Below are 20836 nucleotides of genomic sequence, written 5' to 3'. Positions count from 1 at the left end.
AATGTTTGCCTTATTTAAAGTGCTCAAAATGGCTTCCAACTGAAAATAGCTGATTAAGACATGTCTTTACCTCTATTTCCATCCAAAGTTTCTTTGAAAAGGAAGAATAAATATAAAAATAAATCCACAGCAGCACTGGAAACCTAGAAGGGAGGAATTGACATTGAGGAATTTCTTAATAATATACCACAGAGGGAATAAGGAACAACTCAACTGACCAAAAGACCCCAAAACACAATTAATATGAAAGACAAGACTGCTGAAACAGTGAGTTCAATAGAACCATGGAAAAAAAACCTAGGATCAGAGACAGGGAAGACTAGGAACAGACCCTGGGGCACTCAGCCGGGTAATTAATTAAAGACCTATGTAATAACTGAACCAGTTCCCTACTCTTCAGAGCTGCTGGCTCAGGCATTTATTCCTAGGCTAGGGCCAAGAGAATACCTCTCCAAAGAAACTTCATGATCTGTCACCAGATACCTATAGAGTCAGCACTGAGCTAGAAAGGGAAGCAGAGTGATGCTCTCAGTAACTTCCAACATCCCAACAGACAGATCCCTGGGGAAAACTTAAATGATCAAACATTTCCATCTTTCCTTCTTCCTATCTTCCAGGCACTTTTGCCTCTCATGAATTTCAACTCCCTTTTTGTAACTATTTCTAACATACTTTTATGTTCCAGACTCAAGTAATTAAAAACAAGGTTTTCTTACTATTATAATATGGATGTCTAGTAGGACATTTGAAAATCCTGCAGGACATAGGACAATGCTTTGTTTCACAGGACTGTCCAAAGCATCCCATAATGATAGGATGTTTAGCATTCCTGGTACCCTCACACTAAATACCAAAAATACCCCCAAACACTATGACAATAGATAGTGTCTCTCAAATTTCCAAAAATGCCCCTTGGGTGTGATACCACACTTACTGAGAACCTCTGAGGTTGATCCTTGTTTATATAATATATAATATAATATATAATGTTATATATTATATAAACAAGGATCTACGTCATATTAATGTAATATGAACAAATAACCAAGAATCACCTAATAATGGTCCAGGGGTGGGAAGAACTGCATAACAGGGAGATGCCAGACAAAAATTAATAAATAGACTGTAATTAAACAAAGATAATGTAATGTTCTTAAGATAACTATATAGTTTTTCAAATAAACCAGAAATATTATCCTTAAAAGTAATCATTAAAACCTTGCGTAATTCAAGAAGTAGCTGCCGTGAAAGAAAAATATTTATTGAAGAGAACTTTTAAAAAGTAATTTTAAATTCCCTTTTCTATTAAGTGAAAATAATACCTACTCAAAAAAGTTGTTGTAAAGATTAAATAATAAAATTTTTACAAGCCATCCAGCCCTACCACATGTCCTAGCACAAAGGACATACTCAGGAGTATGTTTTGAGTTGTGGCTAATCGATATACATAACACTAACTTTTTAATTAGCTGTTCTATTTGTCATTGTTGCATAACAAATCAATCCAAAACTCAATGGTTTAAAACAACAATTTAGTATCATCTCTCATGGTCCTGTTGGTTTACTGGTCTCATTTCTTGTTAGGGGACTCTCCTGTGGTTGTAGTCAGACATCTGCTGGGGTTACAATCGTCTGGTACTGGGGCTGGACATCTAAGATGGGAGCTCAGCTTGGGATATCAACTGAAACCCCTACCTATATGTGGCCTCTCTAGCATGGCAGCGTGAAGGTAAACTTCTCACATGGTGGCTCAAGGCTCCAGCATGTGTTCCAGTGAGCAAGACAGGAACTATATTACCTTCTATGACCCAGCCTCAGAAGTCACACGGCCTCACTTCTGCCATATTCTTTCTATTCATCAATGCATATTCAAGGAGAAGGGACTTAAGCTACACCCATGGATAGGAAAGTGGCAAGGTCGCTTTGTAGAAGAATACATAATCAGAAGTCATTATTGTGGCCATCTTTGGAGAATACAATTTGCCACATTAGTATATGTTAAATGTAAGTTAATTTAATGGAGATGCTCAATATCATATTACAAGTATCCATTAATATATGGCATGTTAGTAGAGTAGTATGGCAGGTTTTGTTTGTTTTTCTGTCTCGTCCCTTAATGTCACCCTATCTGCTGGTTGTCTTTGTGCTGGCCTCTAACATTCCACTATCCCTCCAGTTTGCCACTTTTAAGGACCATATGTATAAAGATAGATGGATAGATAGATAGATAGATGGATGAATGTAAAATTCTATGTTAATTAAGTATCAAATAGTAAGTTTTGAGTACAGTTCTGTGTAGTAAATGGCTTGGCTTGGTATAGGGTAACATTCGAAGATCCTTTTGGGTAACTTTTGACTTTACAGCTATGTTATGGAGGATTGAAAACAATGCCTCTAGTAGTATCTACTCAGTTTATGCAATAAGTATGTATTTAAAATTTTATATAACCTAGTACATTTGTGAAAATCAAATTATTTATCAAAAACCCATAAGAACTTGTTACATGAAGAAATTCTGTGGGTTTTAGAAAGGATGAAAATAATCACTCCCAGTATATTATATGTAAGCTCAGAATTTTATATGTCAGATATTTTTATGTTGGTGTGGGAACAGTGGAGGGAAACACCTGCATAGACATAGCCCAGTGGACATTGCCATCATTAATTTTAATTATCTTGCTAACATTAACCTTTATGTCTGTCAAACATGATTATTCAAAGAAAATATTTGAAATTCAGCAGAACTTCTTTGGAAGAAAAGTGAAAAATTCCAGCTGCACTTTTTACCCATTGTAGAATTATACATGATTTGCTGTTTAAAACTAGTTTCTGTGTCTTCCCTTTATTTAGAAATATAATTGCTAATGTTGGCATATTTTGCTGGTACTTTTTATAACTTTATATGACATATCTTTTTGAGTTTGATAATTCAGATAAACTCAGCTCATTTTTCTGTCTCTTGAAGCAGTAGCTTTTTCTACATACGTAATGGGAAACAGAAAATTACCACCATGAGACACATAATTCAGCCACAGTCCCCACCTTGTTTCCTTTGCCTTGGCTATCTAGTTATTTCAAATTGCAATTTTAAATTTTCTCTTGGGTAAGTGCCTCAACTTTCTTTGAAATGTAAGTATACATGTTACACTGTGGGATTTCCTCAGAAATCTCAAAGATAAGATTTCTTGGATCTTATAGCTTAAAACCAGGCTCTAAGGAATATCTAGAAGACAATTCTGAACCTTCTCTGCATGGTGGACTTTGTTGAAATCTGATGAAAACCCTCTTCCCAGAAATCTGAGATTATACACACTGTGCATCCATTTTCAGAGTATTTACGAACTCCAACCTAGGAACTCCTCATGTGGAATCACGAGGAACACAAATGCTCTCTACAGCATTGCAGACATGGCCATCTGCCCTCATCAGAATACCTCCAGCAGTGGAGAAGTATGTGAGTCTTAGAGGCAGCCTGGAGTCAAGCAGCAGTGTGAATCCATGTGATCACTGCTCCACAGACTCTCTGATGTTTCCTAGAGGTGCTTCAGAGAGTGCCCCAATTGTTCATCCAACTTCATTGGGCAGACTTAACCTCTGGGTCTGTTTTCTTATATAAAAAGTAGAGATGATACACCTAAGAGCACATTTAGGAATAACATTAATCGGGGTCCGGCAGATGTGAAGGGGGGAGGGGATGGGTGTATACATACATAATGAGTATGATGCGCACCATCTGGGGAATGGACACGCTTGAAGCTCTGACTCAGGGGATGGGGGAGGGCAAGGGAAATATACATAACCTAAACTTTTATACCCTCATAATATGCTGAAATAAAAAAAAAAAATAATAATAATAAATTACCTTTTGTTAGATGTAACATAAAAAAAAAAGTAGAGATGATAATATCAAAGTGGCAGGATTGGAGGATTAAATGAAATACATGTAAAGCTCCTAACAGAGCCCCTGGTAGTATATGATGTTCCATACCTGGATGTTACTGCTGCTGCCACCTTTGTGGCTATTGCTTATGCCACATTATTGTTATTTACAGTAACTAATTTACATTTACTTTCTCTGTATAGTAGGTATTAAATTACTATTGTCTAAACCTTCTTTCAACTTGGGTACATTAGAAAATATGGTAGATGAGAGCTTTTCATAATATATAACATTCAGTGTTATTAATTTTGAGTTAGAATGTAATCATCACAGGAAACTGTGGCTAAATAAATGTCTGAATCAGCATCTTAATCTTTCAGTTGTTTATTGCTAACTGGGAGGAAAATTTGGTCTGTTCTGTGTATTACTTCCAGTGAAATATTCCTTAAACATAATAGGCATTTTTAATCAGTATCGGAACCCCCAGAGATCCTTCTATCGATCATCATATTTGCATGGTCGATAATATTGTAATGCCTTTGTGTAATCTCTATGTGAAATAACTGCTTGTTCAGAACTGTAATCTTTATTTGACTGACATAGATTGATAAAATAATTCTGTAACAAAAGCAGAAAGAGGAAGTTCTATCTGAAAAAAAGTACATATTAAAAAAAAGTGCATATTAAAAATCTGGCCATATGTCTCTTAGGAGGTCTTTAATAAAAAGAGAACTTATTGACTTCCTGATAAGTTGGCAGCACAAGCACAGGCATCTAACAACCTTCCATATTTCCCATGGAAATGATAAATAGACCATAAAAATAGGGCAAAAATCTTCAAAAGCATTAGCAGTTACAGGAGAATCCTAAAAACTTTTCAGTGTAGGGCAGGGAGGACCACATAGAAAACAGTGTGTTTCTCCCCCTGCTAAACAACGTAGCAATTATGGGAATAACTGGCTGGTGAGAACCCTGGTAGGAGGGTACCCTTACAGTGTTCTCATTTGAAGGGGTAATGAACAAAGTCAAAGACAAGCTGGGAGGTAGATAGACTCTTTTCACTCTTTTTTATCTTGGTAAGTCAGTGGCATTTGTTGAAATCCTCAGGGTTCACACAGATTCCGTGTCATGCAGAAGGCCAACTGGGGCCTGATCCTTCAGGGAGCATAGACACACTTTAGATCTGACAGGCACTGGGGCATACAGGGCACTTAAAGTGTAAAATGAGCTGGCACAGCAGCTTCTGCACCAAATGCCACATCACTCTGCACAGACCTCTGGGCCTAGCATGCTTCTCCCTCCCCTCAGTCTGCTGTGTCGTCCTTATACTTTCAATGCAAGTGCACGTTAGCTAGCCCCAGCCTGAGGTTCGAGAGAGTAACTCCAGCAACAACTTAGCCAAATGTTAGGGCAACTGAGGGCCCCACACATTCTTTCAAAGGTCAAAAACCAATTCTGAGTAGAGAGAGCTCTGCTTTCAAGCTTTTATAAATAACAATGTGTAACACATATAACATATATAAACACACATCTCATTCAAGCTCTTATAAAGAAATATATACATATACATACAAATATATGTATATATTTGTATATGTAAATACATGATAATGAAAAGGTCCACAGTATTAAAGCCAGAAAAATATAGCTGTCAAGATTAGAAATGGACTTCAGGATCAAGATGGTAGAGTGATCTCATGCTAAAACCTTCCTATTCTTCTCCTACGTTTGGAAATGACATTTAAAATTGTGGTTTTTAAAAGATAAAAAACAAGAAGCGAATGTTTCCTTGCACCAAAAAGAGTATAAAACTGTCATAAGTAGGATCTTAAGCTTCAGAGATTCACAGAATTGAGCTGGAGCTGAGCTTTCTACACCCACGGGGCCTAAATGATACCTAAGCAAAGGAAGCAAGGGGCAGGAATCCTCCTGTAGAGAATATACTTTCTTTTCTTAAATTACTCATATATTAGACATTTAAAAAAACTCTCCAATTTAGGAGCCATCTGCCACTAATTAAAGTTGAAAGTAAACATTCTCATCCACTACAGGTGGGAATATAACTTGGCACAACATCCTTGGGAATCAGTTTTGTAGTATATATCAAGAGCTTTAAAAATGTCCATTTGGCAGGTTTTTTCTAAAAGTTAAAATAATTTTAGTGGTCATATATTTTAACTCAATAATCCCACCTATTAGTATGTTTGTAAAGAAAATGATGAGGGCTATGCATAAGTATGTACATGTAAGTATTTTTATTACTGCATTTCTTATACAGATTGAGCATCCCTAATCCAAAATCCAAAATTTGAAATGCTCCAAAATCCAAAACTTTTTGAGTACTGACACAACACCACAAGTGGAAAATTCCATATCTGACCTCATGGGATGGGTCACAGTCAAAACACAGGCACACAGCACACAGTTTATTCAGCGTCCCCAAGGGAAAAAAGACCTTCCCAGCCTGCTTCAGCTTTGAGATAGCTTTTCTGAGCAAGCATAATGGTGATGCCAAACAACAGCAGATTGTCCACATGGGTGGCTGAGATAATGATACCTTTGCTTTCTGTTGGTTCAGTGTACATCAGCTTTGTTTCATGCACAAAGTTATTAAAAATCTTGTATAAAATTACCTTTAGGCTATGTGTGTAAGGTGTATATGAAACATAACTGAATTTTGTATTTAGTCTTGGGTCCCATTCCTAAGATAACTCATTATGTATATGCAAATATTCCAAAATCCAAGAAAATCCAAAATAGTTCTGGTCCCAAGCATTTCAGATAAGGGATACTCAACCTGTAATATGGTTGTTCAACTGTTACAAATTAGTTGAATAATTATGTCATTTTTATTCAACCAATCAAAAATAAGGACAACATTTCCCCTACCAACCAATGACCATCTAACTTCACATATTTGTCTGTGCAAGTCTCCTGCATCAATTTCAGGTGTTCCTATCTCAAATCAGCAATTTTTTAACTTTTAAAAGTAGAATGTCAGTAATAGCTGCCTTTTGTATTTACATTCTGAAGCTAATTAGAAGTTATTTAAGCAGATGAGAAAAAGGAGAAAAGCAGAACTGCAACATTTTAAAGGCCTTCATGATTTATCTTTCAAATCCTTTCCTTCTTTTAGACCTAAAATTCAGCCTTGATATAGCATCTTCTCATTCTACTTATTGCAGGCCTCAACCACTCATTATTGCTTTCTGTATTTCTCCCAGAGTGTATTTTTATTAACTAGCATGAATTTATCAAAGGAGAAACCATGTTTCTTTAATGAAAGTCATCTATACTACTTATAATAGGCATTATAATATTTGCCTCCACACAAAGTAATCATGCTATTTGTATTTCTTTCTTCTCCTAGAATTGGGATGATATTTCAAGCATTAGAGAATAGCTTATTATGTGATTCTGTGTCATATGAGAGACAATTTCACCTGTTTTTTTGTAAGGCAGACCTGTTCTCTAAATACTTGATTATTTAAAGCCAGATAATAACCACAATAAATAATCGTGGTATCTTACCATTCAAGGAAACGGTAAACTCACATATTCTCTTGTATTGTTGCAAATTGAAAGTAGGTCACTGCTGTAAGTTTCCATTAAGAAAATATATCAGATTTAATCTTGGGTGACTTAACATTGTTTTAAATGGGCAAAGTATTGTTAGATTCAAAAAAAGTAATTTCTTTCCTGGTACAGTTTTATTTTCAGAAGAAAAAAAAGGAAGAGAAAACATATCACTTATGTTATAAAGGTAATCATTTATATTCATTACTTTGCTCCTTCAAGAACTATTTATTGAGTATCTACAATGGGCCAGACCCTGGGATAACAACATAAATAAAGTCCTTGCTATGAAGCTCTTAGGTAAATTATAGTAGACAGAGAAAGGCAAACAAGTTAGCAAATAAGTAAATAACATAATTCCAGGCAGTTTATGAGTGTTATGGAGATAATAAAACCAAACGAGGTATTAAGAGAGGTGCATAAGTGGGGATGCTCCATTAGATTGATGGACAAAGAAGTCCTCTTGGGAAAGGTGACATCGGAGCCTGGACTAAGGCAGGAAAAAATCTATGGGAAGAGCTTTTCAGGCCCACTACAAAAACCATGAACTAGGAGCAGACTTGATGTATTTGAAGGACAGAAAAAAAAAAAACCCTGTATATCTGACACGTATAAGCAAGCAGGAGAGTAGCATGAGATAAGGATAGAGATGTAGGAAGAAGCCAGACCACATAAGGCTTTGAACACCTTACCAAGGAGTTTGCATTTTCGTTTAAGTATCATAGAAAGCCATTGGTGGTTTTAAGCAGGAGTAACATAATATGATCTACATATTGAAAGATCATTCAGGCAGTTACATGAAACTGGACTGTAAGAGTAGTGAGAGTGAAGAAAGCAGCAAGACCAGCTGGCTATTGCAGTGATTGAGGTGGGAGATGGTGGTAACTTAGGCTAGGTTTGGAGAAACAAAGAACAAATATTTATTTTTTTAAAAAAAGATTAGTAATGTGTCCATGTGTATAACTTTTTGGAACACCTGAAATTTAGTATTAATGTTTAAACTTTGATATTCATGTGCATATTGGGTCAGTGAGTAAACAAAAGTCCAGTTGCACAGAGCAATTATCTGTTGTCGTCTTGGATCTTAGATTACCCCATGTTTCCCTATTGTTCCTTCTGTGCATTAATCAACTACTGGAGATTCACTTTTCATTACACAAATTCCTAAGAAATTGAAGTATTGAAATTATTGAATACTAACAGACCTATAGCAACTATCTACTAACCTCTATTGGTACATAGGAAGCAAACCTATATAGCTTTTCAATTTAAAAATCAGGAAATGACCACATTTCTAGTGTTTAATATATGCAGACAAATATCTAGTGTGAATCAATCCCAAAGCTACCATATGTTATGAGTTTTCATAGAAGATCATTTCCAAGAAAGTATTTCAGATATATACTTTAATCACATGTACTACCAGTAGCCTTAAGGAATGAAGGCATGGCTAGACAAGCAAGATTTAATTTCTTTTACAAGGCAAGAATATAGTAATTGTCAAGAGTATTGCAGGATGTGCAATATCTAAGATTTAATCAAGTAAAATCTATATACCTTAGTACTAACATGGTAAACAGACTATCACATAAAATGGTTTCAAACACTAAGGCAAAAAAAATGCGAGGACTGCTTCTAAGCTTGCAGAAAGTATAGTGAATATTACTCTTCCAAAAGATGAAATTCCAATTCCTTTTGCAATTAGAACTGACTGTAATGATAAAATGCCTAAAGTATAGTTCATGTTTCAGTCCTATAACTAGACAATTTCATGGCAGTAAATGATGCCAGAAAGAAGTATTTTCCCTCAAGTCCTCAAAATATCCTCATCCAAACTGAATGCATTCTTTTGGGTTAGTGGAATAGGTATTTTCCAGAGTTCACATGAGGACAAAGTATTAACAACTCATCTCAGAAAAGGCAGCAGTATTAAAATCTGTGCAATAACAGCTTTCATAATTACTTAATTTGATAAAATAGTTCAATTTCAATTCATAAGTTCAATCTCTGCCTTCAACAACAGAATATTTATATTACTATTATAGGTAATGTCTTTAAAAATAATGTTGTATATATAGAAGGTTTTTAAATTTTATCAGTTTTACAATTTAAAAGTTCATTTTACATTAATACGTCCTCACAGCAACCCTGTGAGATAGACATTATTATTTCTAACTTAAAATATATTAAAAAATCAAGACTCAGAGAACTTAATGATTTACTTAAGTTACAAGCTTAGAAAGGATAATGCCAGAATTCTCACTCTGGTCTTCTAAGTCCATAGTTCTTGATAAATCCTGTGAATCTCATGGAGTAAAGTTAAGATATTATGTCACAATTGAATTGGCAATTATTTTTTTCTCTTTTGAAGTATGTAAAATAGCATGGTGTCTTAGATTTGTCACCTTAGATTTGGTAAAATATGATGACCTCTCTGAGTATTAGCTTCCTGTCTCTAAAGGGATACTGTGGGAGTACAGTCTTTATAAGGTTGTCACAAGGATTAAGTGACTTAGTATGAAAGTTCTTTAGAAAATATAAAGCACTCTGTAAATACTGTGTTTTAGAGTTCATTTTTAATTAGAATCATTAAACAAAATATACTTCATCTTACCTAATTTTCATAACTTACAAGTATTCAGGATAAAGCAGTAGATTGCATTGGCTCAAGGAGCTTTAGATATAAGATATCTACTCATTGATAAAAATTAGTCTCCTCAGGAGGCAAGTTTGGGAGGTTATCTGGGTTTTTATTAAAAACTTCCATATTGCTTAATTTTTTTTAGAGTGAGCATTTGTTATTTCTTAAATTTAAAGCATATTTTAAAAGAATTTTTAAGCATCATGAAATCTCTCAATGATATAACAATACATAATGAGGGAATGATAAATGTTCTTAGGTAAAGATTTTAAAACTGAGGATGTGGAATCAAGAACTGAATCTTTAGTAATGTTTTGGGAAAATTTGTGACCTTATGAACTTATCCAACTAATGCTATTGATTAGATTAAAAGTGATTAGTTCTTGAGGCTGCACAATGCTATTGGTGTTTCTTGCTTCTTTTATAATAACCCCCAAATGCTGATGAAAGTTAAAGTCAAAGTAGAATAGGGAGAACACTGAAAGTGAGAAAACTGGCTTCTTGGACAAGATCTTATAGAACTTTGGCTAAATTACTCAACTTCACTTTTGCTCCATTTATAAAATGGAAAAATGACATATTTGTCTATAAGCATTGCAGGATAAAATGAAGTAACATTTGTAAAATTGCCTTTTGTTTTTATATAAATATTTTTTGTTTGTACCCTAAATTATATCTTTATGAAAAAAGTAGATTCATTTTTATTTGTAGAGAGGCAGAATAGGACAGTGAAAAGACCATGTACTACAGGGTTCATATTCCAGCTCTACCACATAATGGTTTTGTGCTTTTGGGGTTATGTAAGCTCCCTGAGTCTCATCTTCATCATCTATGAAGATGGAGATACCACCAACTCATAGGATCATTGTGAGGATTAAAGATAATATATCTGAAGTAGTTAGCTGATTACAAATAAAGTGGCTCTCATCTGGTAGGAATTCCTATCATTGTTAGTATCATCATCATTATAATTTTCATCATTCATTGTCATCGTGTAAAAAGATAATGTTGTCTTTATATTCTTAAACTATTCTCTCCCTCTCCACTGCACCTCCCTCCTTTTTTTTTTTTTTGAGAACTAGAAACCTTAGAAGACAATTAAAGATTTCTACTAATATGGATTTATATGATCTATCATATTAAATTACTCCTCTGAGAACATGTGAGAAAGCATGTAGTAAAACCCCTGAAAACAGTTGCAAAGTAACAGCTCAGTCTTTTAAGCAGCAGTACAATTTGGATAGGAAATCTGCCTTCAATTTGAATTTATTTAATGGTTATAAAGATTGAAATAATAAAGAAGTTTATGTCTAACTAGCAGCTTCAAGGGCCCTCTGAAGATATTTCATATAGTCTTGTGTATGGAGAAGGAGGCCTTGCTGAACTTGCATAAAAGATAGAAATACTAAAATTGCCCAGGGATCAGGTCCAAGTAGCCACCAGTTATTTGCAAACCCATAAAGGAGGCTTTCACATGCGTTTCTCCATGTGAGGTAGGGGTAAGCCACACAGATACCTAGAGGAAGAGTGTTCCAGACAGAACAGCAAGTGGAAAGGCCCTGAGGCAGGTGCATGGCTGATGTGTCTGAGAAAACCAAAGAGGATCATTTGGATTGCGGGGTCCCATTGATTGAGTCATTAAGTCCTCAGCCTAATTGCCTTCTTTCAGAAAAGCCTTTCCTAATCACCTAATATTGGCCTTCTCTCCACCTCCAGATACTCCATTTTACTCCACTATTTTATTCTCTTCATGGCACTTTACACTATCTTTTGTTTACTTGTTTGTTGTCTGTCTCCTTTATTATAGCAGCAAAGGTGATGGGGTGTGCATGATTACGTTGCACAAGATTTTAGCGCCCATTTTACTAGAGTCTCTCACTCCTTGCTGGCTCAAAGGAGTGAACTGCTGTATTGGGAGTTCCACTTGGCAAGGAGCTGAGCACAGATTCTGGCTGAAGCCTTCAGTCTTTCCCCAGTCAAGCATCAGATGAGACCACAGCCATGCTCAATACATTGATTGAATCCTTGTGAGATCCTAAGCAGAGGACTCAATTAAGCCATGCCCAGACTCCTATCCACAGAAACTAAGAGATAATGTATGTATTGTTTTAAGCTGCTACATGTGTGGAAGTTTGTTACACTGCAATAGAAAATTAATACCAAACTGCAGTTGACCCTTAAACAACATGGGGGTTGGTGGTACCAACTCCCTAGTCAGTTGAAAATCCGTGTATAACTTTTGCCTCCCAAAAAACTGATAGCCTATTATTGACTGGAAGCCTTACCAATAACATAAACATTCAATTAACATGTGATTTATATATTGTGTATTATATAATACTGTATTCTTACAATAAAATAAGCTAGAGAAAAGAAAATGTTATTAAGAAAATCATAACAAAGAGAAAATATATTTACTATTCATTAGGTGGAAATGGATCATCATAAATGGTTGTCATCCCCCTTGTTTTCACATTGAGTAGACTGGGGAGAAGGAGGAAGAAGGGCTTGGTCTTGCTGTCTCCAGTGCCAGAGGCTGAAGAGGTAGAGGAGGCGGAAGGGGAGGCAGGGGAGGTGGGCACACTCTGTGTAACTTTTGTTTTTTTTTTTGAGACAGGGTCAAAAAAAAAAAAAAAGACACAGCTAGAGTGCAACAAACAATGGTTTCTACTTTGAAGGATAAAAAAAGAGGTGTAGTTAAAAACTCACTTCTACACTTCTGTTTGAAAAGCAGTACATAATTAGTCACTCTTTTTTTCTTTTGAGATGTCTCCCTCTGTCGCCACCCCCCAAGCCCCACCCCGGCTAGAGTGCAGTGGTGTCATCGTAGCTCACTCTAACCCCAAACTCCTGGGCTCAGGAGATCCTCCTGCCTCAGCCTCCCAAGTAGCTGGGATTACAGGCACATGCCCTCCAAGCCTAGCTAATTTTTCTATTTTTTGTGGAGATAGGGCCTCATTCTTGCTCAAGCTGGTCTCAAATTCCTTGCCATGAGCAATCCTCCTACCTAAGCTTCCCAGAGTGCTAGGATTAGATGTGTGAGCCACCACACCCAGCCACGGTGTAACTTTTATTGAAAAAACTCCATGTAGAAGTAGATCCATGCAATTCAAACCCATATTGTTCAAGGGTCAACTGTACTGCCATTTGTTTCTATCTTCCCAGTGGGAAAATGACCTTTTTAATAGCAAGGCTAGAATTTTTCCTAGAATAAATTTCCTCATACTGGAATAAGAGATACAAATTACATTCTTAGAGCTTTTTAGTCAATCTTCAGACTCCTCATGAGCTATAAATATCCTCCCCACCCCTCTGATTCTTTTCTATCTAATCAAAGGAAGTTTGGGGGAATTAGAAGGGTCCTCTTTTACTAGTTTAATTAAGACACCAGCCTCCAGAGTAGACAGCTGCTGTTATGTTAGAAATGCTGTCATGAATCTTCCCAAGAGAAACAGCTCTACCTCCTCACCGTGTGTCTCATTCAGCTTAACTTCCCCAGTACCTATCATGGTGCTTGACACATAGTTGACGCTCAATGATTGATGAATGAATTCTTCATTAAGTTATCTCACCCATAAATAAGAGAGAAAGTTGCCCCTCCCTACTGTGGTGTATTTCCCTCTTAGACTTTTGGGAATTAAAGGCAAGCATGATATTGATTTGTACACGAGGAAACAAATGAAGGAACTATGAAAATGCAGAGATGAGTGAATTGCTTTTTGTAAATAAAAGAAACTTTAAAAACCTACTATGAATTATGATTATTCCATAATTCTCTTTATTTCTTCTCTGTCTACAGAGTTGTGTTTAGTTTTGTATGAGACACATTCAGAGTTAGTAAATGCCAAAAGCTTAATTGTCTGATTCCAAGTGGTACTGACATAATGGACTCATTTGTTATGTCTCTAGTCTCTATCTTTACATCACATAAAAATACAAACCTTTCATAACTTGACAATAATTGAAAATGAAATGCTTTAATCTTTTTTTTTTTTAATTTATTTTTAGCTTCCTTCTTTGTAGACCCCTAGTGGCAACAAAATTTTAGCATTATTCATTTCTGTCTGAATGAATGCCTGGTACATTGTACCTCATTATTAGCTGTTTATGAAGTCTATAGAAATACTTTCTTTAATTCATTTCTAATTGCCTTTTGGATAGTACTGATGACAAAATGCCCCCAAATTTTGGCTTCATTTACATACCCTAAAAGTAGAAAATTGGCAAAAAATATATGCCCTATTGCTTTTACTATCCATTTCAGAATTGTGGTATTATTTTAACCTAAACTAATGGAAATAAAAGTATTTCAAGTCACAATGTCATTACTTATAAATTAGGAAATTATATGCCTATTGATTTGAAACGTTCATTTTAAAAAATTGAATTGACAAATGCTCAATGACTGTGTATTCCCTAAGAATGTTATTATTTTTAATTTTACAAATATTTTTAAGATATTCATTTTAAAAATAAGCTCACTTTTTCAGAATATTTGAGGAATGGACTACTCAGGTTATTTGAGTATTCTGATTGTCTGCTTAATATGCCCCATATACAAATTTTCAAAAATGTCATTCATTAATATGTATTGATTTCTTGCTATATACAAGGGACTATGATTAGCATTTTTGGCAGGTACAAAGATGAACCAGATATACACTCTGTCCTCAAGGAACTAGCCATTTACAAAGAGAATTAAAACTTATATATGAATATGATACAAGCTGAACATGGTAAGCCCCAGAAGAGTTGTGAAGTAGCTATGGAGTTGAAAAGCAAGAGAGTATATTAGTTTCCTATTGCTACTGTAATAACTTACCACAAACTTAGTCTTATAACAGTACAGAGAGAGGCTTTTCCTGATCAGCTCCATCATCAGTACCATTCGTTCTTGATCTTCTACTCTTATCTTTGTTCTAATTAGACTTATTTGCCACCTGAAATTGTCTTCACTAGAATGTAAGCTCCAGAAAGGTAAGATCTCACTTGTCTTATTCACCACTATAGCCTCAGAGTCTATTACAGCAGTCAGGTATTTATTGAATAACTAAATGAATAACATTTCAGAGGTAGATTGTATAGGAATAAACAATTGCCAAAAAAAAACAAGAAAAAGGAGTAAAAATGACACTGGATTTTTGAACCTGGATTACTGGAGATTGGTAGAATCAAAGAACTCAGCAGGAAAGACAGATCTGGGAGATAAGGAATATAAGTCCCATATTAAACATATTGAGATGCTGATTGACATCTAGAGAGAAATTGGGAGACAGGTCAGGATTTGGAGGTGTTATTTGGGGGGTTATTCATGCAGTTTTGATGGTTGAAGCCCTAACGTTGAAGAGAAAGAATGTAACAGAAGGAGAAGTCCTTTGAGACAGCTCAGAGGAGGAAGACAGGCCAGATAGGAGTAGTCAGGGTGATAGGAGTATATCAAAAACAGATTATTAGGGGCAGGAGGAAGCCCAGGGAGAAGGGAATTTCAAGGAGGGAGTGGTCAGAGGTGCTAAATGCTGATAACAGGGGATCAACAAGTGAGAAAAGGATTGACTGAGAGTGTAAGCATTTGTGACCTTTAAAAGAGAAGGTTAGGCGATGTGCAGTGGCTCACCCCTTTAACCCTAGCACCTTGACCCCTTTAACCCTAGCGCTTTGGGAGGCCAAGGCGAGAGGATCGCTTGAGGGCAGGAGTTCAAGACCAGCCGTCTCTATAAAAAATAGAAAAATTAGCCAGGCGTGGTTGCATACACCTGTAGTCCCAGCTACTTGGGAGGCTGAGGCCGGAGAATCAGTTGAGGCCAGGAGTTTGAGCTTGCAGTGAGCTATGCTGATACTGCTGCATGCTAGCCCAGGTGACAGAGCTAGACCCTATCTCGAAATAATAAAAATTTTTTTAAAAATTAAAAAAAAAAGAGAAGGTTCAGTAGATTGGTGAGGGCAGAAATACATCTTACTCCAACACTGTTTGAAATGTCAGTTTAATCTTTCTTCTGTGATTCCTAAAGCATTTCAATACCTCTGACCTCTTAGTCATTTTATAAATATCAGTTATATAACTCTGTAGTTTAAAAGAGATAGGATTAAAGAAAAAGGCATAGGGTATTGTATATTGAAAATTTGCTGCTCTTACCACACACACACACACACACACACACACAAAGAGGTAACTATGGAAGGTGTTTGACATGTTAATTTGCTTATTTACAGTAATCGTTTCATCATGTATATGCGTATCAGAACATCATGTTGTATACCTTAAATACATAAAATAAATTAAGAGAAAAAGGTATAGGAAATTCAACTGAATCTATACTGATCCTGTAACATATTTTAGAAGTTACTTTATTTGAACAAATTCCTGCCTATGCCCAGATTTCTGTGACTTTCTAGTGAAATGTGCCCTGATAGCTGTCAACAAGTGTTATTTAAATGTATGCATAGTTTTTCTAAATTGACAAGTGCTAAGATAAGAGGTAAAATGTTAGGCCAGCAATATTTTTATTTTATTTTCTGCTAACATTAAAAAAAAGCGTTAAACTTTGCTTTTATTTTGAAAAGATCTGAAAAGAATGAATAAGCAGGAAAAATTGCTCATAATCCACCACCACTGAGACTAATTACTTTTAGTCCTTTTTTTTTTTTTTTTCTGCTTTTTAAAACTGGCTAGCACTTTTGTGGGGTTTTTTTGTTTGTTTTTGGTGGTGGTTGGTTGGTTTGGTTAGGTTTGGTTCATATAATGGGAGAAGTGTATAGTGGCTAAAAGCATGGGCTCAAGAACAAGATTACCTGTGTTCAAATCCTACCTCTGCCTCTCATGAGAACATGATCTTGGCCAGTTTCTTAACTTCTCTTTACCTCACTTTCCTTACCTGCAAAATGGAGGAACAACTAATTTTTTTTTAAGTTTGTTCTGATATCTAGTATCCAAAACAGAGTTAACTCCATCCTCTTTCTACCTTTCCAATCTTATTTGTTCTATTGTTTCCCCTTAACTGGAACTCATTTGGAAGTCTTCTCATCTCTTTTGTTATTTTATCTGTCATTCTCTTGATGTTCTATACTTTTGTTATTTTTCTTGATTTGCAAATACTGTTTACAAATATAATCTAGTTGGCAGCCAGCTTTACTTGTGGGAACTGAACTTATGTGAGAAACTGAGGAACCCAGTTGAGCATTACGCTTACCTATAATGGCCTTAAAGTTGCATTATACTGTGCCCTCACATTAAAGTCAAATATGGCCTGGATTTGTTCTAAAAGAAAACAGGATAATAAACTAATTAAAGCATTTCATTGCCTGTATCAGAGTTATTATCCTAAAAAGCCACTAACCATACAATGATAATCAAATGGCTGGATGGGCCATTAATAGTAATATGTCCCTTAAGGTACCACATCACAACTCTGTGCACTATTTGCAAACTATGATGACAGAAATGTTTCTAAGTCCTGGCTAACTGTGAACTAATAGAGATTCCAAGGAAAAACAATTTCTTCTTTTATTTCATAAGAAGCTTAACATTTATTTTAAGCATCTTTCCATAAAGGGGATATTAAGAAAAATGGTCTTGTTAGCCTTTTGGTTAAAATAATTGTCAAATAGCATCAAGACAAAACATGGCCATAAAAGATAGAACACTTCTCTCTTAGCTTCATGATTAAAAACAAAAATAAGCCCTAGGTTCTTCTCTGCATTGAACACAATAGGCCCTTTTAGTATGACAATCATAGTTCCCATATTTCCCAGAGCCAACCTTGATTTCAAGTTTGTTGGCACCCTTGCAATTACTCTTCTGATTTGGGACTCAGAAAAAAATAATTGAAGTACCTATAAAATCCTTTCTTTGAGAGCAAGTTCTTTGTTAACTTCATGCTTTGTTGAAAATATCTTTGCCCTATCCTAATACTATGTCAGGTGTTATCCAAAGGTAGATCTTTCTTCATTAATAATGTACTGATAAGGTTTTGTAAAGTGTATTGATATGCTTTGGGTTGGAGAGTTTTTATAAACAGTAAAATGTTTTTGTTTTATTGCTTCAGTAGATGGTGAATTGACATTAACTTAAGGAAACAGACCACTGCAGGTTTTTCTAAGTATCTTGCAGTAAATCAACCTCCAAAGACTTCCTTAGGAAACACATTGACTCTTTTTAAAAATATAAATGCAATATATTGAATGTAGTTTTAAACCATCTAGCTCTTTTTTATAATCCAAAGATAAGAAAAATATGTCAATATAGAGTATGGCTTTCTATAGATTTGAAGAACAAAAAGCTTGTATGTTCTAATTCAATCAGTTTTATAGTTCTTCTCATGTTTTCATTTGTTCAGAGTTGACTAAGAGGAAAATTGCATTTGTGTAACATCTTGCCTCAATTCATCTTGAAGTTTTCTTTTAAAAGGCAACTAATTGCTGAGCATGGTGGCTCATGCCTATAATCCTAGCACTTTAGGAGGCCAATGGAAGGATAGCTTGAGGTCAGGAGTTTGAGAACAGCCTGAGAAAGAGCAAGGCCTCTTTTCTACAAAAAATAGAAAAATTAGCCAGGTGTGATGGTGCGAACCTTGTAGTCCCAGTCACTTAGGAGGCTGAGGCAGAAGGATCGATTGAGCCCAGGAATTCAAGGTTGCAGTGAACTATAATGATGCCACTGCACTCTAGCTGGGGTGACAGAGCAAGACCCTGTCTCAAAAAAACAAACAAACAAAAAAAAAAAACAGTGACTAATTATGTACTGCTTTCCAAATAGAGGTGCAGATTTTGTTAATGTGTTTTCAGAGTTTTCAACTACACCATCTTTTTTATTCTTCAGAGTAGAAACCATTGTTTGTTTTCTCTTTAATGAAATGCAATGACACAATTATTGTGACATATGCTGTCTATTGGCATATTTTAATCTCTAGCCTAATCACAGTTTAAAATAATAATTCCTTGGGCTGGGCGTGGTGGCTGACACCTGTAATCCTAGCACTCTGGGAGACCAAGGTAGGACAATCGCTCGAGGGCAGGAGTTCAAGACCAGCCTGAGCAAGAGCAAGACCCTGTCTCTATAAAAAATAAATAAAGTAATAATTCCTCAGCAGAGTTCTGCCAGTAGTGACTCTGCACCTTAGAGTTTAAGGCAATTGCAAAGAAAAGCAGACCTGAATAAAAGGAACATTTGTTATGATATAAAGATATCATCCTCTAGCATCTAGAAATTTTTTTTTAATTCACAATTCAGGATTCAAAGCTGAATAAATTTGACTAATCAGACATGATTTATGTGCTAGGTTTAACCATGGTGGGAAATGACAGAAACAGAGTAAGACTTGTCCTTCAATTCTTTTCCAAATTGTTGACAAAAGTTTTAATTTGGTTTTAGGTCTTAGTAACCCATTATAGGTGTAAACACAAACTCCAAAGAATACGCCTTGTTTGATTGTTTATATTTCAACTGAAATATCTGAGCTACTTATGTCTCAAGGACTAAAAAGCTTAATGAAACATACACATATATAAAATTTTTCTTAATGTTCAAAGGAGATATTGCCACATTCCAAAGACCTGATAAATGCACTCAAAACATTGCTATGGAACATGTTTACATTTGGGAATATAGAGTAAATATTTTATTGTCAAAATATATTGTTAGTGTTTGTGTTATTTCCAAAGACCATTAGTGCTTAAATCACATCCACAGCTATGTGTCTTCCATAATATCATATTCAGAAAACCATGAAGACAAGAAACAAATCTATTGGAATATGCCAGGCAGCTCTCTTTCTGTTCAGTTGCTGACTTGCCAGGTGACATACCAAGTTTCCCATCTTAACTCTACTGCCTAATGATGCTCCAGAAACTTAACTGATATTCAAAACAGTTTTGAGATCTCCAGATTAAAGATTTCACAGAAGCACAAATTTTATTATCTAGCTTTCTGTCTAGTGGTTACCCTTAATACACACAGAATATAAACTTCCTTGTATGTAACAGTAGCATGTTAAGACTGCGAAGAGGTCAAAAAGGATAATTATGATGATAGCTAATTTTCATGTAAGTTAACCAAAAGTAATTACAAAGCAGGCAATTTTTAAGTTTTGTTTAAACATTATTTTCTTAGTGGAAGACAAAAAAAAATTGGGCCTCTGTGCTCTTCTGTTGTAGCAGTGCTGTTATGTGACCTAGATTTCAAATCTCTATAGTATTTCCTGCAGAAAACCAATGTATTCGCTCTCTGCATACCTACCAGTAATAATAAAATATGAGTCAGATATGTAGAGGCACTGTCTGTGTAAAGGTTTTAATCGAATCTTTTATTAATGAAAAACAAGTATATAGTGCTGTTAGACTACAGATGAGTTAATAAGTTGAATATAATTAAGAATATTTCTAGAAGGAAATTTCTTGGGAGATAAATATTTGAAGATTTACTCTCTTAAGTTTTTTTTTTAAATATGTTTTTTTGTGTACGTAAATTTATTTCTATATGTGATGTAATCTTGGAATTCTTAGTAGCAGAAACTGTGACTCTTTAATTTGACATTCTACTAAGCAAATATTTTTGATCTATTGTCTTTTCAAAGAATCTTTCATACTGTTACAATCTACTGTATAATCTCATTTTTTAAAAATGGGGATTCATGCTCTAGAAAGCAAACAGCTGTCCAATTCTCTTAAATGTCAAATAATAAGACAGATTTCAGGCTTTCCTCTTGGCTCAGCCCTTAGTATAGAAAAGACTAGTTGTGAAATTT

General features: G+C 35.2%; 1 protein-coding gene across 1 annotated transcript in view; it reads left to right on the top strand.

Moving 5' to 3' along the window:
* The window catches only part of STXBP4 (syntaxin binding protein 4), a 143064-nt gene that overhangs the window by 86071 nt on the left and 36157 nt on the right, over positions 1-20836 (top strand). The window lies entirely within an intron of this gene.

The sequence above is a fragment of the Lemur catta genome, chromosome 15 (genome assembly GCF_020740605.2).
Source record: "Lemur catta isolate mLemCat1 chromosome 15, mLemCat1.pri, whole genome shotgun sequence".
Classification (NCBI taxonomy): Eukaryota; Metazoa; Chordata; class Mammalia; order Primates; family Lemuridae; genus Lemur; species Lemur catta.
The sequence above is the reverse complement of the archived record's forward strand: the minus strand, read 5'-3'. Positions and strand labels throughout refer to the sequence as shown.